The sequence below is a fragment of the Barbus barbus genome (genome assembly GCF_936440315.1).
Source record: "Barbus barbus genome assembly, chromosome: 20".
NCBI lineage: Eukaryota > Metazoa > Chordata > Actinopteri > Cypriniformes > Cyprinidae > Barbus > Barbus barbus.
This window is the reverse complement of record NC_136748.1, coordinates 27202749-27221053: the sequence shown is the minus strand read 5'-3', so window position 1 is coordinate 27221053 and position 18305 is coordinate 27202749. Positions and strand designations below refer to the sequence as shown.

At 36.7% G+C, this 18305-nt stretch overlaps 1 protein-coding gene across 2 annotated transcripts in view; it reads left to right on the top strand.

Annotated features, from left to right (window-relative positions):
• Positions 1–15283: 15283 nt before the first annotated feature.
• Positions 15284–18305, top strand: part of akap6 (A kinase (PRKA) anchor protein 6) — a 117331-nt gene continuing 114309 nt past the window's right edge. The window contains exon 1 of one of the 2 annotated variants that reach the window (XM_079443082.1): positions 15284–15464. The gene's annotated coding sequence lies outside the window, so the exon portion shown is untranslated. The remainder of the gene's footprint in view (positions 15465–18305) is intronic. The other variant, XM_079443083.1, reaches the window with a different exon arrangement.

Here is an 18305-nt window from a genome sequence, read left to right as displayed (position 1 = left end):
GCTCAAACCGGATCGTTCAAGATATTGATTTCCAATCGTTGACTTCCCTGTTGCAGTGGCCTAGATATTCAATGCTGGATAATGGTGGTGAGCGTCATGATGAGCGTCAGTTGTTCCTGTTCAGAATCATCTTCTTTACCATCAGATTTCTTTCTTTGTGCAGGGTGGAAATGACCTCAGCTGCTGATATAATGACGCTGTGTATGACTTTAGAAATGACCTCACTGTGCATTATTCATAGGCATTTAGTGTCTGTTACAGTAGCTAATGCAATAATTACATTAGTAGTGAGTCTGCATTGTGGCATTGACTTTAGCACAAGCAGACGCCACTGGCTTTTTCTTCAGCAAATCTGAACAAATGTTTTTGTAAAGATTATGTATTATGTATAACATGGACACTGTAATTTAGAGTGTTACCAAAATATTCTTTACCTTTATGGCAGAAGCTGCAGAAACAGAAATTATGTTTGTTATATTCTGTTGAGTCATGGTGAATTCAGTTATTTAAAAATTATATATTACATTTGATTGGTTTATGAGTTCTCTGGGTGTCGAACCCCTTTGAGCTACAGGAACATGTTTAGTTTTAACTGGATATTTTAAAATGGCTTAATATTGTAATACAGCTGATTACAGCACAGAAGATAATCAGTCTTAAGAAGATCTGCTGAATTTTAAGTCCTGGGGCCGGTTGCATAAACTGTTTAGACTAGTCTTAAAAAGTTAGTCATCTAATTTTTTTTCTTTAAGACTGGTCATAACTTTTTTAATTCAGTTATGAAAAGGTAGATTGGTATTATTTGTATTGGAAAAGTAAGACTTATTAGCCCTTTGCAACTGCTAGTTGGTCAAACTAGTTCTTAAGACACAGTCTTAACATGGTGGCTAAGTTTACGCAACTGGCCCCTGCTTTTAATATCAGTAGGCAGATATTTTAAAGTTCATTAGCGCATGTTTTTAAAAGGTTTACGGTTTTAGTGTTATTTATATACTATTATAGGATTTATTAATATTTTTATGACATTTTAGTTAGTCATGTCCTTTTGCAATTGTGTGTGTATGTATATATATATATATATATATATATATATATATATATATATATATATATTAATACACACACACACACACACACACACGCACACATATACATATATACGCACACACAAACACACACACACACACACACACACACACACACACACACACACACACATATATATATATATGTAGACACACACACAATCTCTGTTCAACTGTATTTTTATTTCGGTTTTAGTATAAAATCGACAAATGTTGCTTTGTCAACTAACTGAAAGTTTAAGTTTTTCATCTAATATTTATATTGTATTTAATTTCAGCTTTATTTTCATTGATGCAAACAATTTGTAGTTAACAATAACAACACTGAAAAAAGTGTCATATTCATATATTGTCAAGTATAAAATTGAAATATGTAGTTTTTTAAAATACTGTTTAAGTAGTTTGACTATAATTCGTCATTGTATTTTATCATGTTGCCATGTAAAATAGCATTTGTTGCTGAGATGGCAATATGCATAACCCTCACTGTAAGTGATGTGAATGAGTTGATCCAGGATTAAACAGAGTATGATGGCGTTTAAAAGCATCTTAAAGAATTTTGGTGACATTAATTTTTAGGTTTCTATTCCCAATGGAATCAATATTTTAGAGTTTTGTGAATTAGTTTAGTTTAGCTTAGAGTTCATCTGTATGCTCTACAGGGGCGTCGCAGGGAATTCTGGGCCCTGTGCACTGACTTTGCTATGGGGCCCCCCCTCGCCAAGGGCCCTTGTTACTCTGTTCCACTATTAGCCCCTGTCCGACGCCCCTGATGCTCTATATGTGCTCTAAATAACACATATAACTTATAAATGTGTGTATCTGGGAAAATGCATGAAGTTATTGACGATTCAATAAGCTCTCTGCATTGAGAATATACTCTGGAGGATTTCAGAATTGTAAGCGCAGCAGCTCAAATATGCATTCTGTAGGGTTTAATATTTCTTGAACCAGCTGTGCAGTGTGTTTTGTCTGTGATTTGACATTTTTATCTATGCTGGTAATATTGTTTTTCTTCAAAATAGAAAATAATTCCCTAAGATGAGAAATCCCTTTCTTTAAATGCTTTTCTAATGCTTCACCATGAGAGTCACTTTACATGCTGTCATCCATGACAGTGACCGCCATTAGATTTGCATCCCAAATTACCTCTGGCTATCCATATTTAACTAAATGTGGCAGCTCTTTTAATATTAATGGGTGTTGTGCACTCCTACTACTTGCTTTTTTTTTCAAATCATCCTTTCATTTTTTTGTCTCCTCTCTGAACAGCTAAACCAAAAAGGCCCATCCTCAGGATCAGCTGTGTTTTGCCATGAATGTTGCCGTATCACCGATGGCCAGTGAGGCTTCCTCCCCTATGATAACCTCTGTGACTCCCACCCTGGAACCTGGCCCCGATAAACACGATGATCCGTGTGGGCCCAGCGCCGGCGGGGACGAGCCAACCCAGAAACAAGATCCCTACCGCAGGTACCAAAAACCCCCTCCTCTCCACACAGGGGCCGACTGGAAGGTGGTTCTGCACCTGCCGGAGATCGAGACCTGGCTGAGGACCACGACGGAGAGAGTCAGAGATCTCACACACTCTGTGCAGCAAGACAGCATCAATAGACACGTGGATGTGCACCTGGTACAACTCAAGGTAAGAGTGCACGAATGCTTGATTCTGATAGGTCAGTTGCAGCATTGAGGAGACTGATATTTTTGTGTAATGATGATGAATGTATATTTGTCCATGGCAACATAATGATGCTATTTATTTCTGTACAAACATTTGGGGTCGGTAAGATTTTATGTTTTTAAAATAAGTCTCTTATACTCTCACCAAGGCCGCATTTATTTTGTCAAAAGTACATTAAAAACGTTGATATTTTAAAATACTATTACAATTTAAAACAACCATTTTCTAATTTAATATATTTAAAAATAATAATAATTATTCTGTCATCAGCACTAGTTACAATAGATAACTGGTGCCATTTTACAGCTGAAAACATTATGGCCTTTGTAGACTTCATATTATTTTTAAGGATGAGCATAAACCTTTTATAGATGGTTAGACGCTCAGCACGAAAATGAATGTCACTGGATCAAAGAACTAGGAACTGGTAAAAGATGAAGAACTAAAATAGAGAAACATGTTACATTTTAGATAAATATATTAGTGAACTAATCCATAGAAAAAGTAACTTGGATTACAGATTAGTAACATGAAAATTAGTATTGTTGCAATGTCTTTTCTAATTTGTAGAGCTGTTTTTGTAATAGAATCTCAAAGCTAATCTACTGGATCATTTCAGCTCGAATCACTATTTCATGTCCATTGCATTTATTTATTAAGTAGCTGTGCAATACAGTCCTACTCACATTGTCAGGGTGTTTTCTTTTTGAGCATATTGATTCATACATGGTCCAAAATTTATATTTACCAAGCATCAAATGAATGTGTTTTAAGAAATCTTTGTATTTAAGATTAATTTTCTCAATTTGCCAGCCATTGGCAGATGTGGTACAAAAATAATCTCTGGACCCTGCATGGACCCTAAATGATGAAATACTATATGCCTAAATTCCAGTCTTTTAGTCGGATCGTTAACAGCACCGCAGCAGTCCATCTTAGACGTCTGGTAATGGAGGGATCGGCTATAAACACAGTATTGACTTTAAAAGCCATAATGGATATTTGAGTTGTAGATTAGTTGGATATGATGTGGATCAATCATTGAGCAGACAAGAGCTCTTATCAGATTCCTCTACTCAACTCAGACTCTATTTCTGCTAAGAGCACAGCATAGCTTGCTGGATTTATTTTAGGTTGGCGCTGCATTGATAGACATTTAAATATATATTTATTTTCACAAATGCTTAAATTTGTCCAGATGAATGTCACACTGCGTGGATGAATTTTTCCTAGGTAAACTCTCATCTTATATTTATCTTTTGAACTGTTTGAGTGGAAACGTTATATTCTGTTGCAGGCTACTTTCTGAGTTTTTTCTGTGAAATGTAAACTCCATTACTTTTAAATTTGGCATTAACTTGGCATTATTTTCATCTGGCATTAACATTCATTTCTGAAGGGCACATCTTCACATCTAATCCCTATGAGTATCGTTTACTGTGGGAAAGCTTCGAAATAGGGAAACAAAACTGACCAGATATTATTTATTATTATTATTAATTTGATTATTTTTCATACTATTTATTTGATTTATTTTTACAATTTTTTTTCTTTAATTATTTGCTTTCATCAACTCGTGAACCCCAGTGTGGGAAACCCTGGCCTATTGCACTAGGAACCATATATTTGACGACTGGATGATATCCCATATCATCAAGCGTTTGATTCAGTGATGATGAGCTCATAGTGAGAGTTTCAGTTTTTTAGTCTCACAGCTGAGCGGCTGAATCCCTCTGCTTCATTTTCAGATTGAAAAACTATTACATAACACTCTCGGAAAGAATGAGGTTTCAGTAACATCATTGTTTTCCGGTTGTGTTCTCATTTCATCTTTTGCGTTTGTTGAGGTTTATTCAGAACAGTGTGCTCAGCGGTCTTTAATTAGAAGTTCACCCTCTCAATGTCTTTATGAGGGAGAATCAGGCAGCCTGTGGATCTGCTTCATCATGTTACGGCTCAGATAAACAGCTGCTCACGTCATTATGAGAGCCATTCAAAGAACCAGAGGATTGTTTTGAAACTGAGACAGAAGGAAGTGTTTTAACCTCAAAAAGCATCACGCTTTAGTTTTAAATAAGTGAAAGGGAAAAGGAAACTGGTTGTGTTACAGTTCCTCTTGGCGAAGTCTGTGCATTATTAATGTGTTACAGGAATCTCTTCTTTAACCTGCTGGTTTCCTCTCTTTCTCCAACATTGCATTTGTTCATTTGTCTGCTGCTCTGTGTAGTTAAATAACATACTGCAGTCTCTGGTGTCACTGCGTTTTACAGCCAGTCTGAGAAGCTGCCTTTCCTGTTAATAAATCATGTGTGAGGCTTTTAGAAAGAGTGTGTGTATTTGTGTGTGTGTGTATGAGAGAGTCTCTGATATCTCAGATAGCATTGTCATTGCCACCACAGTTACATATTTTTAGTTTCTGTATGAAATTAGATTGTGCCATTATAGGCTATTAACAATCAAATAATTTCAGTCTGATCTGAACAGTTTGAATGTCACATTCATTCAAATTTTTTTTTAACAATGTGTCTTAATGTAATGATGCTTTATAAAGAGACTGTTGGTGAAAAATTAGGTGATTAAATTTGCCCAATTATGCAAATGATTAATAAACTATTCTAATTAAATATATAAATAATTTTATAACACACACACACACACACTCACATGTTGGTTTTTGTGGTTTATGGGGACTCTCCATAGGCGTAATGGTTTTTATACTGAACAAACTGTGTGTGCTATTGCCCTACACCAACCCTACACCTAAACTTAGCCCTCACAGGAGACTTTGTGCATTTTTTGATTTTCAAAAAAAACACCATTTAGTATGTTTTTTAAGCCTTTTGAATTACAGGGACATAGGCAGTGTCCTCATAAACCACCTTCATATTGTAATACCTCTGTCATACCCATGTCATTATACAAATTTGTGTCCTCATAAACCACATAAACATGCACACACACACACACACACACACACACACACACTCTCTCTCTCTCACAAACATACATATATACAGATGTAATTCATATATAATTCCGAATTATGTAAATTATAATTGTAATTTATAATTTACATAGGACAAGCAACTTATTTGTAATTATTATGATAATTTTGTACTTCTGAGAGGTATTTTGCCATGTTTATAATCTAATACAGCTGAAGATGTTTCATAGGTTTAATAATGAGTGTTGCACCTTCTTTTATGGCATACTGATTTTCTCCTCTTTTTTGGTTGGTTGAGCACCGTTTTCTGCTTCTTTTGTAGACTGTTATAAAACCTACCTCCCTCTCTCTCTCTCTCTCTCTCTCTGTTGATGCTTTGTGTTGTTGTTGTGAAGAATTCTGTGTGTGTTTCTTGCTGAATCCTGTGTTATTTTGAGGGGGTGACTGAAGGCTTTGTGTTCAGTATCAGCAGACAATGAGTCAGTCGGGCAGCACACATCTGCTTCTCCATGAGAGGTCACAGAGCTCAGCACGGACTGATACTCCTACAGTAGTGCGCCTCAGTGACTCACATTCAGGCTTCCTGTGAGCTTCCTACTGAAGCTCAACATATAGGGCCACTGATTCTTCATCATGTGTGCAGTGATTTTAGAACTGAGCTTTCAGTATGTTTTATGAATGCTGGAAAATGTATTATGTAAACAATTATATGCTTTCAGAAGGAATTTTTTTAGGCAATTACAGATGACAAAAACATCTTTTCAGCCTCTCAGAAACAGTCACATGTCTCTTCTTCCTCGTAAAATTAATTATTTAGCATATTTTCAAGTCTAGCGGCAAGGTGTTCATAAACTATATAGAGGTGCATCTCAAAAAATGAGAATATCGTGAAAAAGTTTAAAACGTTTTAAATATTAATTTAGAATATTTAAAAAAGTGAAACTTTCATATATTCTAGATTCATTACATGTAAAGTAAAACATTTCAAAAGTTTTTTTGTTTTAATTTTGATGATTAGAGCTTACAGCTCATGAAAGTCAAAAATATATATATTATAATATTTATAATATTTACATTTAAGCTTCATTAAATGACCATCACTACAGTATAAATTCGGGGTATCTCTTGTTCTTTGAAACCACAATAATGGGCATCACTGCTGACTTGGCAATGATCCAGAAGACGAACATTGACGCCCTCCACAAAGAGGGTAAGTCACAGAGGGTCATTACTGAAAGCTGTGGCTGTTTACAGAGTGCTGAATCAAAGCATATTAAATGTAAAGTTGACTTGAAGGAAGAAATTGAGTAGGAAAAAGCAACAGGGATGACCACAAGCTTGAGAATACTGTCAAGCAAAGCCGATTCAAACACTTGTGAGAGCTTTACAAGGAGTGGACTGAAGCTGGAGTCAGTGCATCAAGAGTCACCACGCTCAGACGTCTTCAGGAAAAGGGCTACCAAGCCACTTCTGAACCAGAGACAACATCAGAAGCGTCTTACCTGGGCTAAAGAGAAAAAGAACTGGACTGTTGCTCAGTGGTTCAAAGTCCTCTTTTCAGATAAAAGTAAATTTTGCATTTCATTTGGAAATCAAGGTCTGGAGTCTGGAGGAAGAGTGGAGAGGCACAGAATCCAAGCTGCTTGAAGTCCAGTGTGAAGTTTCCAAAGTCAGTGATGATTTGGGGTGCCGTGACATCTGCTGGTGTTGGTCCATAGTGTTTTATCAAGTCCAGAGTCAATGCAGCCGTCTACCAAGAGATTTTGGAGCACCTTATGCTTCTGTCTGCTGACAAGCTTTATGGAGATGCTGATTTCCTTTTCCAGCAGGACCTTAGCACCTGTCCACAGTGCCAAAACCACTTCCAAGTGGTTTGCTGACCATGATATTACTGTGCTTGATTGGCCAGCCAACATGCCTGACCTGAACCTCATATGGAATCTATGGGATATTTTCAAGAGAAAGATGAGAAACAGTTGATCCAACAATCCAGACGAGCTGAAGGCTCAATAGAGCCTCAGCAGAGCCACAGGCTGATTGCTTCCATGCCACACCTCACTGATGCTGGGATTTTTGTGCTAAAAGAGCCCCGACCAAGTATTGAGAGCATAAATAAACATACTTTAAAGAACTTGAACTTTTCTGTTTGGCAAATCCTTTTTTTTGATTGATCTTAGGGAATATTCTAATATTTTGAGATACTGATTTTTGACTTTCATGAGCTGTAAGCTCTAATCATCAAAATTAAAACAAAAAAAACTTTTGGAATGCTTTACTTTACATGTAATGAATCTAGAATATATGAAAGTTTCACTTTTTGAAATAAGTTACAGTAAAAAAAATGAACTTTTTCACGATATTCTAATTTTTTGAGATGCACCTGTATTGGCTTTAACTTTCAAGCATACAACGCCATCTTGTGGAGAAGATCAACACTACTGTTCAAGAGTCTGGGATCCGTTAGATTTGTTTTTTTAAGAAATTAATACATTTATTCAGCAGAGACACATGAAATTGATCAGAAGTGACAGTAAGACTTTTGTAATGTTATAAAAGATTCTGTTTCAAATAAATGCTGTTCTTTTGAACTTTCTATTCATCAAAGAAAAAAAACCAATGTCATAGTTTCCACACACATATTAAATAGACAAACTGTTAAATATTTATAACTGTTATAAACTCAACATTGATAAGAAATGTTTGAGCAGCAGATCAGTACATTAAAATGATTTCTGAAGGATCATGTGACATTGAAGACTGGAGTATTGATGCAGATAATTCAGCTTTGCATCACAGGCATAAATTACATTTTACAATATTTTCAAATAGAAAACAGATTTTAAATTGTAAGTATTTTTTTCTGTATTTTTGACTAAATAAATATGACCTTTGCAAGCAAAGGTTACTTTTTTTTCAAACACACACACACACACACACACACACACACATATATATAAATACATGTAATGTATAACTCTAATTTATAGTAATTAAATTATGAACACCCATTTGCTCATGCATGTCTATTTTTTTATATATGATTTTTTGTATAAAGTAGCCTTTATATATATGAGAATGCATGTCCAACTGTTTTTTATATAATTGTGTTTTATATAAAGCTGCCTTTAGTATGTCATATGTAAGTACACTGCTGTGACTGCTTGACAAACTGTTGACCAAAAGATGGCAACACTAACAAAGTATCATGAGAGAATGTCAAGATGTCACTGATGGATGGATAGATAGACAGATAGTACAGAGCTGGTTCTAAGAGGAATATTCTGGTTTGCAGTAGCAGCTGTGTGTAGTATGTAGAGAGTGGACACACTGTTGGACATCAGTGCCAGGAGATCAGCACAGCTGTGATGTCTACATTCCCCAATGAGAACAGCCCACAGAACAATGTTTGCAGACACACCCTTATTCCACAGATCAGATGTACAGTATGAGAAGGATTCACACACACACTTACAAAGCAGACTTGCATTGGCACTAATAGCATGTAATAGCATTTTAGCAGTTGTCAGGACGCCGGTTGTACACACGCTGATGTGATTTATCCACACACACGCAGACACACCCATAGTTCTCACGTCTGTATTTTTACCCGGTTGAGACCGGATCAGTTCACGTGGACATACATTTAGAGTGATGTAATCTTAGTACTGTGGAGAATCCAGAGAATTCCAGAGTCCAGAGAGAATCCAGAATCCAGAGAATGCAGATGTGCTAAAGACTTCAAACTTTGTGTCATTTGCGTGTTATAGTGGTTTTTAAATAATTTCTATTACAATGTCATAATGGAAAACTCTGTACATTTCTTGTCTTTTTGCATGTTTGTTTATGCAATATTTAATTAATTTTTATTGAACTAAATTAATTTAATTTTCCACTACCAATTTCAGTGCTCTCATTTTTAAATCTATTTGATAGAAATAAAATTTATAGATTCTGTTTGGGGGTATAGTTAGTTAAGGGAACTTTTTACTAGCTACTTGACCATTTTATAGCCCTGAATAAAGATTCTGTTGTTGTTTTCTTACAAAACATTACTGTAGTGGTGGCTTTAAGAGTTTTTAAGACTTTTTCTTGTGCTCAACAAGGATGCATTTATTTGATCAAAAACACAATAAAAACAGTAATATAGGGAAATATTCTTAAAATTTGAAAGAACGTTTTTCTATGTGAATATATTTTAAAACTTAATTCATTTCTCATTACTCCAGTCTTCAGTGTCACATGATCCTTCAGGTTTGATGCTCAAGAAACATTTTATAGCCCTTGAATAAAGATTCTGTTTAGAGATGCATCGATTGAATGCACCGAAAAAATGCAATGATACTTTTAAAAATGACAAAACCACCAGTAGGTGGCGGCAAGTATCTGTTTTAATGAGTGAGTCATTTATTCATTCATTCAACCGATTCATTCAAACAGCTGATTCATTCAGAAACGAGGCAATTGACTGTATTTCTGAATGGGTCACTGAATCATTGACTCACTCAATTCGTTCAAAAAAGTGGATTCATTCAGTTCTGCTGTAGCTTTGATCGGAACTATTTTCGTCAGCGAAATTGTGCAAAAACAGTCAATATTTTGTCTAAAATCTAAATCACTTATTTTTAACTTCTTGTTTATTGAAATACTATTGTATAAAATCAGTGTCACATTGCAATCGTGTTGATATTGATATTCGGGGAAACATCATGGCCGTATAATGTTACTTATCTAAATCATATATTGAAAATATATTTTTTTCTTTTACCGCAGTATGCATCTGTAATGGGGCGAACGAGACGTGAGACGTGCGGATCCATGTGCAAGCTTTTATTAATAAACATAGTCAAAAAACAGGCAGGGTCAAACAACGCCAAACAGGTATGGTACGGGAAGACACAGAGCAATCCTAGGGCTAGCGAGAGTCGACGATCGGCGAACAATATCCAACAGGGCAAGGCAGAGAGATAATCCAGGTATACAAGCAGTAGTCCAAGAGAGGTGCAAACAGAGTCCAAACGACAAGGCAAAGGGTAAATCCACGATACAAGGACGGGAAACAGGAAACGAGACTATAAACAAACAAGAATGGCTCGGTAAGGCAGCTAACACTAGGAGAGTATTATACGCAGAACCAGACTCAGAGCTAAACATACACACAGAAGGCTCAGTAAGGCAGCTAACACTAGGGGAGTGATAAACGCAACACAATACTCGGCAGAGAGGAAGAGGAAGTCAATGGTTTATGTAGGGTGTGTGATCAGTGCAATCAGCTGTGTGTCGTCAGTGCAATGGATGATGGGAATTGTAGTCTGAGGTGGCGTGCAACAGTTAGTGTAGTGCAAGAGTCCATGTGGTGAGCGAGTGACCTCTGGTGGTGAGTTAACGGAAGTTCATAGACCAAATTCATGACAGCATCGATAAATTTCAGTGAATTACTTTGTGTGTGCTGTCTCTCTCACACGCTCACTCAGGCTGTGCAAACCTCATCTGGCACGACATAAATACATTATCAGTCGCCGTTTACACTGAATTCAATTAAAATTAAAAACTTTTTTTTTTTGAATGCTCGAAAAAACAATAACAATTGTCATCGCTGTCAAATCATAACAATACAACAACAGTCCAGGGTCATTCAGTCTTTCAGTCCAAAGGAAGTGCCAAGTCCTTTAGCCATTGTTCTTAATGCTTTTATGTTCGTAGAGAACTCAATAGATTTTCAATAAGTTTGAATCTTAAAAAAAGAGGTTTGCATTTCGAAAATTTACATTTAGGAATATGATATTTAGCTAACAGGAAAATAAGCTTTATGAAATAAGTATCACCTTTTTTTCACATTCATGAAAGCCAAAAATGGCATTTCTAAGTAAACTCAAAATTAGAATTCACATAACATTTGGTAAAGTCAAGAATGTCACACCAAAAGGATGATGTGTAAGAGCAATTCCAGAACAAATGTAAAGTAGTTTCATTGTTTTCTAAACAGAAAGAACAGTTGGTGTTAATATCATTCTTAAGTCTTTTAAGAGCGCACTTAACCGGATAAATTCTATGAATCAACTTAAATGCAATTTCTCTCATTTTGTTAGTAATTAAATATTTGTGAGGTAATGACCAAACTTTCTTCCAGAGAATATCACTTACTAAACCATTCCAATAAGAGATTACATAAGGCACAGAAATAGACTCCATCAACACAAAGTTGTTCAATTGTTGAGAGGGTAAAACTACGCTTTTCTAGCTTAAAAAAATATGCGGAATTGAGTTCTCCCTCTTCGAGACATTTTTTCCTGGATCTTATATAAGCACCTCTAGCCTTTGATAAGTACAATTCATCCAATTTCATTTGCAAATCTGCAGTTTCAGATTTTTCCTCTAGAGACATGCAGTCAAAATGATTAGACTGAGATAATTTCATGATTAGGTTGTCTTCAAGAACCCTTCTTTTTTTTTTGGCTAAAAGTGTTCCAACTTTTCTTAAATAAACACCTGTCTCAAACTTAAAAAGCTCCCAATTGGTACCAAAAGAATTTTGAATTGTGTCTGCATGCTTTCCAATAGCTAGCAATTAATTCTTTAATTTTATCCTTTACATCTGGTAATTCTGTTAAGTTTCCACAAAGAAGCTCCTTTTTGGAGGATATCTGTCCAAAGAATTATTAAATGACACATTAAAGTCTTCTAGAATGAAAAATGCATTAGGAAATTTATTAGACCAATATGTAAGCTTCTCATCTAAAAAAAAATCATTATCCAAAGAATTATTGTACCCGTATATATTTCTGAGAATTACAGTTTGTTGGTTAAGTGAAATTACTAATAAATGAAAATGACCTAAGCTATCCGATTCTGACTCTAATATATCCCCACCAAATTTGTTTCTCAAAATGCTTACATCAACTGAGTGTTCGGTGCCATGTGAACTCCAAATATCGTTACCCCACTGAGATTTCCACCATTTGTAATCATCAATAGTCGAATGACATTCCTGAAGAAAACAGAAGTCTGATTTGTGTTTTTTAGCAAACAAAAAAAGAGCTTTCGTTTGACACTATCTCTGAGGCTCCTGGCATTAAAGGATGTTAAAGACAATGACGTGAACCACGAACGATATGAAGTGAAGTGACATACTGCCAAGTATGGTGACCCATACTCGGAATTCGTGCTCTGCATTTAACCCATCCAACATGCACACACACACAGCAGTGAACACACACACACCGTGAACACACACCCGGAGCAGTGAGCAGCCATTTATGCAGCGGCGCCCGGGGAGCAGTTGGGGGTTCGGTGCCTTGCTCAAGGGCACCTCAGTCGTGGTATTGAGGGTGGAGAGAGCGCTGGACATTCACTCCCCCCACCTACAATTCCTGCCGGCCCGAGACTCGGACCTTTGGATTACGAGTCCAACAACAGCTCAACCAGGAATAAGGTGTTAAGATTTAAGTTCATAGAATAACAAAGACCACGCCTAAACTTCAGCTTTCGAGTAAAGATTTAAGAGCCCAAAGTAAAAGCAAATAATCAACAATAAAAAAGTATATGTATAAAAATAAATACAAATATATAAAATATTATAAAAAAAAATAGATTAAAAAAACCTCATAAGTAAAAGTATTAAAAAAAGAAGAAGAAGAAATTCTTACACTTATCAAGCTAATCACTTAGAAGAAACAGTTGCTTGTTGAATAAGCATTGTCAACATGTTAAGTGTTGGCTACATCTTTAGCGGCCACTCTTTTACCCTCAATCACAGCAAATGGACCATGAAAGCCAGCTCTCTTTCCTTCCCGTCTCGCCTTCTCTACCGTCAGCCACAGGAGAGATCTTGCATCCTTGTCTTTTCTGCGAAAGATCCTTGAAGATCTTGATCTTCTTTTCCCTGAGAAGGACGGATGTTTTGGCATCTCTCCAAACTTTGTCCTGCTGGGACCGCGACGAAAATAAGACAATTATGCGACGAGAGGACCTTTCTGCAGCAGAACGAGGTCCCAGCCTATGAGCGATGTCAACTCCACGGGGCAGATCTGCAGCGATGCTCGGGGAAACATGGCTGAAAAGGTCGATGATCATCTGCTTTAAGTTCTCTCCTGCTTTCTCCGGAATACCAGCGACACGAAGATTCCATCTTCTCTTGTACGCATCCAGATCATTATACTTATCACGAAGTTCGACGTTGTCTTTCTCCAATCTTACGATTTTCTTTTCCAGTTCCTCAGTTTTTTCATTCAAATGAAAAAACTTCAAACCAAAAAATTCCACCTTTTCACCGTGGAATTCGAGGGAGCTGATTAGCTGTTTAATAGAGTTTGAGTTTTCAAGTACCGTTCAACTCCTTGAATTCAGCGCAAAGTTTCTTCATGCATGGCCTCCATTCTCTGCATGAATCTCATTAGCATAGCGTCACAGCATAGGGAAGTTGTGGCCTAATGGTTAGAGAGTCGGACTCGTAATCCAAAGGTTGTGGGTTCGAGTCTCGGGCCGGCAGGAATTGTAGGTGGGGGGAGTGAATGTCCAGCTCTCTCTCCACCCTCAATACCACGACTGAGGTGCCCTTGAGCAAGGCACCGAACCCCCAACTGCTCCCTGGGTGATGCAGCATAAATGGCTGCTCTGGGTGTGTGTTCACGGTGTGTGTGTGTGTTCACTGCTGTGTGTGTGCACTTTGGATGGGTTAAATGCAGAGCACGAATTACGAGTATGGGTCACCATACATGGCTGTATGTCACTTCACATCACTCACTGAAGGACTGTTGGTTTACTTTTCGGCAGGGTTCGGTTCAGGTGTATGATTTACATGCACTGTTAAAAAAAATGTTGAGCAAACTTAAAAGTTTAAGGCAACCAGCTTCAGCAGATTTTTGAGTTTTCTCAACGTTTTGTTGTATAAACTTAAAACATGAAGTTGAGAAAAGTCAAAAATCTGCTGAAGCTGGTTGCCTTAAACTTTTAAGTTTGCACAGCTTTTTTTTTTTTTTTTTACAGTGTGGTTTTCCAAAGCATAACTTCATCATATACCGTAGTATTTCCATGATGGCAACGTTTAAAACATTTTAGGTAGGCCTATTTACAATGATAAATTTAATAATTTTGAAAAGCTTTTAGGTTTTCTAAATAACCTTTTGCATCTTCAGAGACATTAACATTATTTTAATATTTGTTTTCATTGTTTCAAATTCATAAATAAAAATGCAAATGTCGATGCTTAGGATGCATTTGCTTGAAATCTATTGTGCCAAATAAACTGATCTGCATTATGAAGCATTTTAGTATGCAACTCTTTAACACAGCAGTAAATAAACCTGATTTTTTGCACATATAGGTTGTATTATACTGCATAATGTAGAGTATTAGCCTTGTTGGTGTTAATGCTAATGTGGAAGCCCCAGTAGGTGCTGTGACCTTAGCGTCTCCAGTTACTTCTCAAACCCCCGTTTAATTCCCCCCGCAGCAGCTGCTCGTGCCGGTGGGCCAGACAAAGTGAGAGCAGCATGAGGGCTGCTGGAGGGAGGGAGAGGTCAGGTCCCAAAATAGCCCCTCGGTGTGGTGAGGCAGCCCCTCCTCCAGAGAGAAAGACAGAATGGAAGAAACAGGCCAGTGAAGTGATACACAGAGAGAGAACGACAGCATATCAGACAGCACAAGCGTTCAGAGCTGTCACATCTGACATCAGATCTGACACACAGAGCACACTAAACCAATCTCTGACTTCATTCTCTTTGATTCATTGTGTTTTACTTCAGCCAGTGAGCAGGTAAGAGGACGGATCAACTGACACGCTCAAGTATTTTTCTAACAGGAAGTCTCTGATGGGTTGACATTGCTGAGATTGTTTGAAATATTGTTAGGGTGGGAAGTCGAGTGGCTGTGTTTCTTTTATGGATAATTGGCTTTGTGTTTGGTGATTTCTAAATGATAAAGGCTGAGAAATGGCATGTTTTGTAGGAAAAGGTTTGTGTATTATTTTGCATTTGGAAAAGGAAGAACTTTTATTGAAAGTTCATTTACGTGGGCTTGTATCATCAGAGGTCACATGGTATTGAGAGGGCAGCTGTGGCACGCTTACACCTTTCCCTGTCACTTTCACTGGCTAGTGATGAAAAGTACACTAAAGTACCATAGTACTACTGTACTATGTACTACTATGTAACTACACTGTTTAAAATTTTTGGGTCGGTAGTTTTTTTAAAAGATGTTTGAAAGAAGTCTCTTGTGCTGAGGCTGTATTTATTTGATCAAAGATACAATAAAAACAGTACTATAGTGAAATATTATTAACATTTGAAATAACAGTTTTCTATGTGAATATGTTTTAAAATGCTATTTATTTCTGTGATGCAAATCATCATTACTTTCAGTCTTGAGTGTCACATGTTCCTTCAGAAATCATTCGAATATGCTGATTTGCTTATTATTATTTTTGCTGCCAAAATTGTTGTGGAATAGTTTTAATTTATTTGGGGAAAAAATGACTTTTTTAGTGTACATGAGCTAGTGTGTATATACAGTAAGCTGGTCAGTTTCACAAAATAAAGACTAGGGTCTTGTGTGACCTTGAATGGTTTATTTTGTGACAATGACCTTGGAAAATGGAACATAATGTATTGAATTGAGTGGGAAAAGACACCACAGATTCATATGAGACTTGAAACCCGCACAGCTAAGTAAGAAATTGAGACAATGATCAATGAAATATTTTTGTGGTCATTATAATGCTGCATTTGACCAATGAGAATCAATTAGAGTCATTTAAGTCATTATAGAGAGTCAAACATACCAAATACTTTTTTAAAATAAACCCTGAGATGTTTTAAGCTTGGAAATGCTTTTTGTAAAAGCATTTGTTTTGTTCATCAGCATTTTAATGCCCAAACTAAAGTAGTTCTCCCACTTTATCATTTAACTATTTCATGAATTAGATATTTGAATCTTTTTGATGCGATACTTATTTGATAAGTCTTGCCACTATCTTCAGGGGACCTTTTGGTTTGATTAAGTCATCATGATCTGTATTACGTGCTGCAGTAGGTGAACCCTTTAACATGGTCAGCTTGTACTCTACTGTTTGTTTTTGAGCCAGCGAGGCAGGAGTGTATGGGACCTGCTGCATTTTGGCGGCATGTCTGACCTACATTCAGCGGTGCCGTGTTATTTTAGGGAGTGGACGACACCGTATCAGAGATGCTGCTGGCCGCAGCTCTGGTGTTGCTGTGTTCACAACGAGCTGCAGTTGTTTTGACATGTCTTCCGTGCCCCATAAATGCTCCTGTGAACTATATTCTCTCTCACCTTTCTCTTAATTGTCTCAGTGCTTTTTAGGTTCTGACATTTTCACATGTTTTGGACAAAATAGAGAACTAGTTTGTTTTTCAGGAAAAAACAAAACAAAATGCAAAGTGACGTCAAAGATACAGTTGCCACTTGAATTTATATTTTGTATTTAATGCAGTTAAATACAAATACTGTTTTATTTTATGATGCAATTACAATGATATCAAAGTGGCAAAATGTTTCAAAAGGAAGTTCCAGTTTATGTTCTTGGAAACATGTCCTATTTTGACTCCTAAATTAAAAGTTTTTATAAATGACAGTTTTAAGTTTGGAAAAGATGAGGCAACTGTCAGACTTTCCTAGCAGCTGAACCTCCCGACTTACACAGGCTGGGGGAGGGAACGAGACATGATCCAACCACAAACAGTAGACCCAAACACAATTTGGACACGTAAGGTAGACTTTAAAAAGTCTCTCATTGCATTACTTTGTAGACAAATGCAATTGCTATCTGACTTCACATGCAGTCATTGTCTAATGCAATGAATGACACTGTTAAGTTGAGACTTAAATGTCCAAATACGTTTTTGGGGTCTATTTTAATGTGCAGTTGCTGTGTAGTGTTTCTACACCATCTCGTCTTATTCTGTTTTGTGATCTCATTTTCTGAAATTAGTTACGGGTCTGAAACTAGCCTTTTAATATCTGCCTCTGGCTGCTTGATTTATGATTTGAACCACAGTGACAGTAAAAGAAAAGCCCCCTAGACCTAGTGACCCACAGTTGTAAATGTGCTCTTCGCTGCTGTGACTTTCACATCAGATGAACTGGATGCTACAAGCAACTGGTTAGCGATTATAATGATATTATATATCCAAAATAAGATCCCAGTGCAATCATCTTGAAATCGTAAAAATATCAAGAAGCACAACAGCACTGTACTGTACGTACATACATGGTAGTGTATATGTTGCAAAAGACATAATTTACTGGGAAAACCACATGGACAGTGTGGTGCTCTTTGGTATATTCTGAGATCTCCTCTGTATTATTCACATGTCATGTGAAAATGACTCAAATGTGAAATGACTCCATTTCCTCTTACATGGATACATAACATGGTAATGTTGTTTCACTTGTGCCTGCTTGAAGGTAGGTTCAAGTAGTCTTCACTTGACTGAAGTTTAGTTTCTTTTAGAAAAACAATATTAAATGCTAAAACTCCAGAAAAGCCTTGAAATCTGAGCTGTTTCTATCAGCGACCATAATAATGGTATTTGGTATGCATGATGCAGATATATCCTGTTGAGTAATTCAATCTTTG